The sequence below is a fragment of the Penaeus monodon genome, chromosome 11 (assembly GCF_015228065.2).
Source record: "Penaeus monodon isolate SGIC_2016 chromosome 11, NSTDA_Pmon_1, whole genome shotgun sequence".
NCBI lineage: Eukaryota > Metazoa > Arthropoda > Malacostraca > Decapoda > Penaeidae > Penaeus > Penaeus monodon.
The window spans coordinates 23,005,102-23,013,448 of record NC_051396.1 but is presented as its reverse complement, the minus strand read 5'-3'; the positions used below and the strand labels follow the sequence as shown (position 1 = coordinate 23,013,448).

General features: G+C 41.2%; 1 pseudogene; it reads right to left on the bottom strand.

The window, feature by feature from the left end:
* Positions 1–322: 322 nt before the first annotated feature.
* On the bottom strand, positions 323–7,607 carry LOC119578499 (annotated as a pseudogene).
* Positions 7,608–8,347: the final 740 nt, after the last annotated feature.

Here is an 8,347-nt window from a genome sequence, read left to right as displayed (position 1 = left end):
TTTGCACTTTATCCATCAGACAAAATCTGAATTGGATTACCAAGGGTTGGGTAAGTATTTGAACAATGTGTATAGGTCTGTAACAATGTTACAATTTTTGTCATACGGTATCATGGACATTATACAAAATATAAACAAATTAAAATAATGAACGATTATTTTTACAATTTTCTTCCTTCTTAAATCTTCGTAAGTAATATATACAAACATTTTTCCCACAGGAGTATTATACATATATAGTTCTGTAACTTTGCTTTTGCATACCATGTGAGCTTCATTGTTGGCAAAGTTCCCTCAAAAAATGAATAAAAATACAACAAAGTATTCCTTTATAATATATTTCATATCGAATCAGTACATAAAATATTCAAGTTATGAATTATGAAAAGACATGACAAAAATTCTGTTGAACATGGGCCAGTGTTTAATATGACCGACCAAACAGGGTATATGCCTGTGGCTTTTCCTTGCAAGAGGGGTAGATACACGAGAGGCCACTCACATCACCCGGCTGTTCAAAAGGAATGCAGAGCCCCTTTGCACCCATTGCTGGTGCTCCTGGCTCAACTGCTTCCTCTCGAGCAGAATCCTTCTTGATGGCATCTTCACATTCTTCACGGCCGCAGAAGGGTGCAAGTAAGATATTACCCTTGTCCAGATTGCCAGTGAATTCATTCCAAGAGGTTACCTGAATCTTATGGGAATCAAGATCTGCCTTTGCTCGGTTAAAGAGGCTTGACTGGATATTATCAAGTAGTGCATTGATTTCTGCCCCGCAGTTGCACGGCTCAAAGCCTTCTTCTCCCCTGTGTCACGACGCACCGCAAAAACCTCGCCTGCTGCCACTTCTCGCGGGCCAAGTTCCAGTCTCAGAGGAACACCTTTTAACTCCCAGTGGTTGAACTTCCACGCTGGAGTCACATTGTCCCGCATGTCACAGCGTGCTCGAACTCCACAAACCTTCAGGTCTTCTACCAGTTTCTGACAAGCTGCAATCAGGTTGGTCTTATCATCTTTTGTGGACTTGGCTGTGGGTTTCCAACAGGCATGATAACTGCCTGAACGGTGGCAACTCTTGGGGGTAGCACTAATCCCTTATTGTCACCATGAACCATTACCATCACACCAATGGTACGAGTTGTAAGACCCCAGCTATTTTGGTAAACATATTTTTTTCTGCTTTGTCTGGGGATCTTCAAATACTATCTCAAACATTTTAGAGAAGTTTTGTCCCAAATGATGAGACGTAGCTCCTTGAATTGCTCTACCACTTGCAGAAATAAAAGCCTCTTTGGTTGTGGTGAAGTCACCTCCAGCAAATTTCTCTTTCTCTGTCTTCTTGCCTCTTACAACAGGTACAGCCAACAATTCTTCATAGACCTGGGTGTAGAAATCTAGAATCTGGTAAACCTCCTCCTCAGCTTCCGGTTTAGACGCAAAGGCAGAGTGTCCCTCCTGCCACAGGAAACTCACGAGTCCTTAAGAAAGGTGTGGGTTGTTTGAACTCCCAGCGTACAACATTATTCCACTGATGAGACGCATCGGTAGATCACGATGAGACTGGATCCACTTAGCAAAAGCTGGATACATGACAGTCTCAGAAGTGGGACGGATGGCAACAGGTTCTGCCATTTCACTTGATCCTGACCTTGTTACCCAAGCTACCTCAGGCGAGAAGTCTGCAATATGGGTCTTCTCCTTTTCTAAGGCATCACGAGAGACAAAAATAGGGAAATATGAATTCTCCACACCCAAGTCCTTGATCTTTTTGTCAAAGAAATCTTTAATGAAGTCCCAAATGGCATATGACCAAGGCCTCAAAATGTAACATCCTGAGACATTGTAGTATTCAATCATCTCTGACTTTGTGATGACCTGAGAATACCCAAACAGAAAGATTTTCTTCCTTCTTAGCTTCTAGGCCTAACCTAGTCTGTTTCTTCATAGAATTATCATCTTGCTTTGCAGCTGCCTTGGAGGTCTTAGTTGGTGACTTTTCCTTTGATTTTCTACCTGCACTTGGTGTAGCTGCAAAACCTTAGCACCAGCAGGGAGTAGCCGTTGTGGCTCCAGCACCTGGGGGTGATGCTGCTTCAGCAAACTGAGATAAATCTATTTCAGGTTTCCAATCCAGCCCACTTGCCTCTTTAAACTGTGCTTTAAGTGACAAAAGTACATCAACTTCACCCTTAATCTTGTCCTTATCTGCCTTGCTCGCCTTCAACTCTCGAACTTTGTCACCCTGAGATTTGATCTGATTATGGATTGCAAGGGCCTGTCCCCCTTTCCCTGACGTGCTCTTATCTGAGAACAGTGAGCCAGCAAACTGTGAAATATCAATGTCTGGTTTCCATTCAACATTTACACAATCTTTAAATTGTTGCTTTAAGGCTAACAGCTCATCCACTGCTTTCTTTATAACATCTTTCTCGGCTTTACTTGCCTTTAACGCTCTCACATTATCCCCTTGTGTCTTAATTTTTGTTGTGAAGATCCAAAGCAGCACTCCCTACTCCTGAAGCTGCAGCAGTGCTTGATGGCCACAGCATTTGCTGTACAGCAAACTGTGAGACATCAATGTCAGCTTCCAGTCAATATTGGTTGCATTTTTGAAATCTTTCTTCGGGCTTAAAAGAACATAAACTTCAGCTTTAATGGCATCCTTATCAGCTTTACTAGCTTTCGAGTCCTGACTTCTAAACCTTGAGTCTTAATCTTATTGTGAAGTTCTAGAGCTTGGTTTCCACCACCTGAAATTTGGAGCTGGAGCTGGAGTGGAGCTGGAGCTGAAGCAGGGGCAGCAGCTTTGGTTGCAAACTGAGATATGTCAATGTCGGGTTTTCCAGTCAACATTAGTTACCATCTTGAATTGTTTCTTTAGTTTCTAACAACACATAACTGCTTGCTTGATGGATTCTTTATCAGCTTTGTTGGTCTCATTTCACGAACTTTGTCACCCTGCTCTTTGATCTGCGCATGAACTGCCTGGGCAGACTGTCCACCACAGGTGCAGAACTTTCTGGATGAAGATGGAAGTACTACATCAGGTTTCCACTCAATGCCAGTTACATCAATGAAATTCCTTTTTCAACTTTTTCAAAACCTCTACTTCACCATAACAACATTCTTGTCTGCTTTGTTGCTCTTCATCTGTCTAATCTTATCACCTTGCTCTTTAATCTTATTGAGCAGGTCTGCCCCTCCACTAATACTAGCTTCCAACCACTGGTTTGACTTCCTCTGTGGACTCTTCTCTGCCTTCTTACCTTGTGCACTCTTGCTCTTTTCCTTGTCACTCATTTTAGCCAGTTTCTTAACAGAGGATGCAGTTGCCATATCCTTGGAATGGCCATCAGGAATGGAGAACAGGACAACAGGTTTTCTCCTGGCAGCTACTGAGACTAGCTGGTTTGTACGCCTCATCTACACGGAAGAAGCCCTTCCTCTGCAGCTGGATGATCTCTCCAACTTTAAGATTCTTCAACTCATCATCTCCAATCATCTTGACCTCAGCACGTGTGTTCTGGCCAATGAAGTCCTTAAAGTTTTCATCCTTCCCCAACACACTCTTGTTGACAAGATGATCAAAGTACACACAGACAACTGGAGTAAGGGGTGGTCTTATCTGTGTCAGCTAACCAAGTCAGTTTCAAGGTCTTCCTGAAATCTTCATTACTAAGGTCAGCCACAGCATCTACAGACTCTATTTTGCCATTAACAGTATGAATTTTTTTAATAGTGATGTTGCCCCAGTTAATGAAAGTAGCATTCCTCTCCCTTCCTTGAGTTCCGCAACATCAACAGATTCAACAAGAACACGTGGTCCACGCCACACTGTTTTGCTGCCAATGGATGGATCCTTAGGGTGCTTTTGGGCCACAGTAGACTCCTCTTTAACTCCTGCAATATTTACTGGAACAAGATCTCCTTGTATGTGCTGTGTAGCGTGGGGCAATACGATCAATAACTTTTTTGTTGAATGCCCATATTTTGTCCCATTCCATGTTGACCACTGATCGGGATGATCCCTGTGCAATAATAAAATCTTTCAGACCCTGGACTGTCATGCCTCTTCTTAAAATACCCCTCACAGTTGGGAACCTTGGATCATCCCAACCATCAACATATCCTTCATCCACAAACCATGTAAGTTTACGCTTGGACAGAACAGTGTTGTTCATGTTTAGGGCCGAATATTTTCAATAGATGTGCAATGGTCTTAATCCCAACTTTTCAATGAACCAGAAGTACTGGTCATCACGATCATGGTATTCTGTTGTCCTCAGAGCATGTGTGACACTTCAACACTATCCACAACTGGGCAAGCAAAATCATATGTTGGGTACACCTTATACTTATCACCTGTCTTTGGGTGAGTCTCATTCTTGCAGCGGTAGATTGTGGGGTCACGCCATACATCCATTGTTGCTCTTCATGTCATCCTTGCGCGAACACAGCATGTCTGTCCATACTCTGTGCCCTTCTTCATTTCCCCCAATGCTGAATTTTTCTCAACAGAATTTGTTGTAATTTCTTGTTTTTCCTTTCTCTCTTCACGTTCCTTCTTCATGGTTTCAGCATCAGTATCATCACAAAAAGCATGGCCTTCTCTCAGCAGTTTCTCACACAGCTGAATAAGCAAATCAAAATGATTCTGAAGTATGAGAAAATATGTCAGGTTTGATCCTAGCAGATCAACCATCCTCCGAATAACTTTTCATAGTGCTCTTTCTCCTTTGCAGGATTCGTGTCATCAAATCTCATGACCAGTTTTCCCGGGGAAGAAAAAAAACAAAAACAGATAAATAATCAAATAACAAACATCAATATGTGTGTGCACTTGCTTGTTTCCATGTTAAATATTTAGGCATTTCTTTCTTTTAAAATCACTTAGATTGTTTATACTAACCAATTATTCACAAATCAATTTCATTAATTTACTTTTTTTCAAAAAAAAATACTATAAACTTTATACTTTATATTTTGAGAAGGTATCTCACAGTGTTATAAATTTTGTAAATATTACTTAAGTGTTTAATCTATAAACTTTTTCTCATTCAAGGAAAAAATCACACTTTCTATAAAAATAAAAAAAAAAGAATCACAAACCACAAACCTTAAATGCCAACTGATAGTACTGGTTGAGAAGAGCAGCCTTAGCATGTCCAATGTGCAAATACCCACTTGCTTCAGGGGGAAATCGCACCACAATTTCCCCCCATCTTAGCACCTGGAAGCTCTACAAACTTGCCCCCTTCTTCAGGTTTCTTAACAGGTGAGGAAGTGGATTGCACCTTAGCCACTGGAATGAGGGCATTCCTAACCTCTTCCTGGTAGTGATAGATGCACTCAGAAACCTGGGGGTCAAAGGTTGTTGCACTTTATCAAGAGGTTAATAAATAAATGTAGGTGCTTTAAATACCAATTATCTAGATCTATTATTTTTGGATATACAGTAATAACTGCAAAGATCAGACAAACAAAGCACTAATACCTAGTCCAGAATTAAGTTTTCAATATAAATCAATAATTGCTAGTACGACATATACTCATCATACAAGAGATGATCATGGTAAGATCTGATAAAGATGGAGAGGAGAGGAGAGGAGAGGAGAGAGATGGAGAGAGGAGAGGAAAGGAGAGGAGAGAGATGTAGAGAGGAGAGGAGAAGAGAGGAGAGGAAAGGACAGAGATGGAGAGAGATGGAGAGGAGAGAGAGAGGACAGAGATGGAGAGAGATGGAGAGGAGAGAGAGAGAGAGAGAGAGAGAGAGAGAGAGAGAGAGAGAAGACAGAGAGAGAGACAGACAGACAGAGAGAGAGACAGACAGAGAGAGAGAGACAGACAGAGAGAGAGAGACAGAGAGAGAGAGAGACAGAGAGAGAAGAGAGAGAGAGAGAGAGAGACAGAGAGAGAGAGAGAGAGAGAGAGAGAGACAGAGACAGAGACAGAGAGAGACATAGAGAGAGAGAGAGAGAGACATAGAGAGAGAGAGAGAGAGACATAGATAGAGAGAGAGAGAGACATAGAGAGAGAGAGAGACATAGAGAGAGAGAGAGAGGACATAGAGAGAGAGAGAGAGACATAGAGAGAGAGAGAGAGAGAGAGAGAGAGAGAGAGAGGAGAGAGAGTAGAGAGAGAGAGAGGAGGGAGAGAGAGAGGAGAGTATGGCATATACTTATGTCTATTTCTGTACCAATAGACCATGTGGCTCCAAATCCCAAATAAGAACCTTTGACTCAGTGTAGATATGTTATCTGACCTCACCTGACCCAACAGTTCATTCTTAGCGCCCAGCGTGGTAAGGTCGGCCTAGCTCTCCCCCTCCGGGCGGGTTGACCTAACACGTGACCCCGCATACCGCTTTACCTATAAACATCGTCTCATGTGTTCCTTTACTGTGCTGTACTCTTACTAATAAAGAGTCACCGCCGTTTTATCAGTATTACTACCCCTGCAAAGCCATTATAATAGGGTTCTGTACCTGCAATATGGCATATACAGAAGTCTATTTCTGGGAAAGGGAAAGAGAAAGGGAAAGGGAAAGGGAAAGGAAAGGGAGAGGGAGAGGAGAGGGAGAGGGAGAGGGAAAGGGAAGGGAAAGGGAAAGGGAAAGGGAAAAAGGGAGAGGGAAGGGAGAGGGGGAGAGGGGAGAGGGAGGGAGAGGAGGAGGGATGATAGGGGGGGAGAGAGAGAGAGAGAGAGAGAGAGAGAGAGAGAGAGAGAGAGAGAGAGAGAGAGAGGAGTGGGAGAGAGGAGGAGGAGAGAAAGGGAGGAGGAGGAGAAGGAGAGAGAAGGTGAGGAGGAGGAGAGAGAGAAAGAGAGACAGGAGGAGAGGAAAAGAGAGACAGGAGGAGAGGGGTGAGGGAGAAAGAGAAGGCGAGAGAGAGGGAGAGGGGAAGAGACATAGGAAGAGGGTGAGGGGAGAGAGAGAGGAGAGGAGGAAAAGAGATAATAGAAATGACCTCAGTTTCCACAATAATTCAGACTTTCGTAAGAATGTTGTCAAACCCAACTACATGTATGAATTATTTATCATTTGGCATATATGAATAATCTAATAAATAAATAATTATAAATATTAAACAAATAGTCTGATTACTAACCTTTGAAAAAGTTTTTATCTAGAAAGCAATTATCAAGAAGACACACAAGCACTATGGGTTTTTGTAAATATTTGCTTTAATTTCCTTAAAAAAAGAAATACATATTTATTTCTGCATAAAATTTGTTAAAAATAAACTAAGGTCACAATAGAGGACAAAGAATTATTCTGATGGAAATTCTATTTAACTTTTTAAAGCTAACATGTTCAACTAACTGCTTAGTTGACACATTAGCTTAATTAATTTCATGGTATCTTATATCAACTCTTTGGGTAATTCTTTAGATGCACAGGTATTCAAAAATTATTTAAGCAAGTTTCCATTCTCTCAATACAAAACCCCCCAATACACAGTAGGGTTTCCCCTTTAATGAGCAGGTAACAAGGGTTACCTGTACTGATGTTAAACCAAGCAAAATATTTGGGCAAACTTCAAAGATCATACATTGTAAAAATGCTCCACTAGTCCTAGGAAAATAGAGCCGGGTGTAGCCAAAGACATTTAAACTCTTGCTCTCCTACCTTGCCATACATCATGCTTAGGTCTAGTAATCCATGACCTATGTCTGATTCCTGAGTTTGGATAAAGCTAAAAATTATTTATCTGAGAAACTTTGGAAGAAAAAATGAAAAAACAAGAGATAGAGAATCATGAAATATAAAAAAATGAAGTTGTTCTCTACCTGATTTCTGTGGAGTTGTACCAACGTAGCACATGTGTTGATGCTTTGTTTTGCTGACAAGTGATCTCCAGGTTGCATTTTCTGTAAAGAAATACATAGTAATGCACATTACCCTGAGGACTTATCGGGATATCTACATGACATTATTCTTCTACATACTCATTGTAAAGCATGACATAAATTTTGAACATCTAATGTAAATCACCAAACTTTTCTGAATTTGAATTCACAGAATACATCTTACTATAGAGAGCAGCGAAGACTTCAAGGTCAGCCACAGTGACTTGCTTTCCAACAAGCACAGATGCAGGCGCCAAGGCCTTGTCCATCTGGCTTAATGTGGAGCTGATGTCACCCCCACATGAAAGGGGCCCGAGGCAGTTGACAGCCAGTGATCTACCCGCAAGGGTACACATTTTAATGGTGTAAAAGAAAAAATGAAGAAAAATTAACAATAAGATCCAGGTATTATATCAAATTTAATTGAGTTACCAAAACAAACTCATTTTACCAAAACAGTTAAAAATAAGAACAATAATAAATTTTAAAACAATATGTG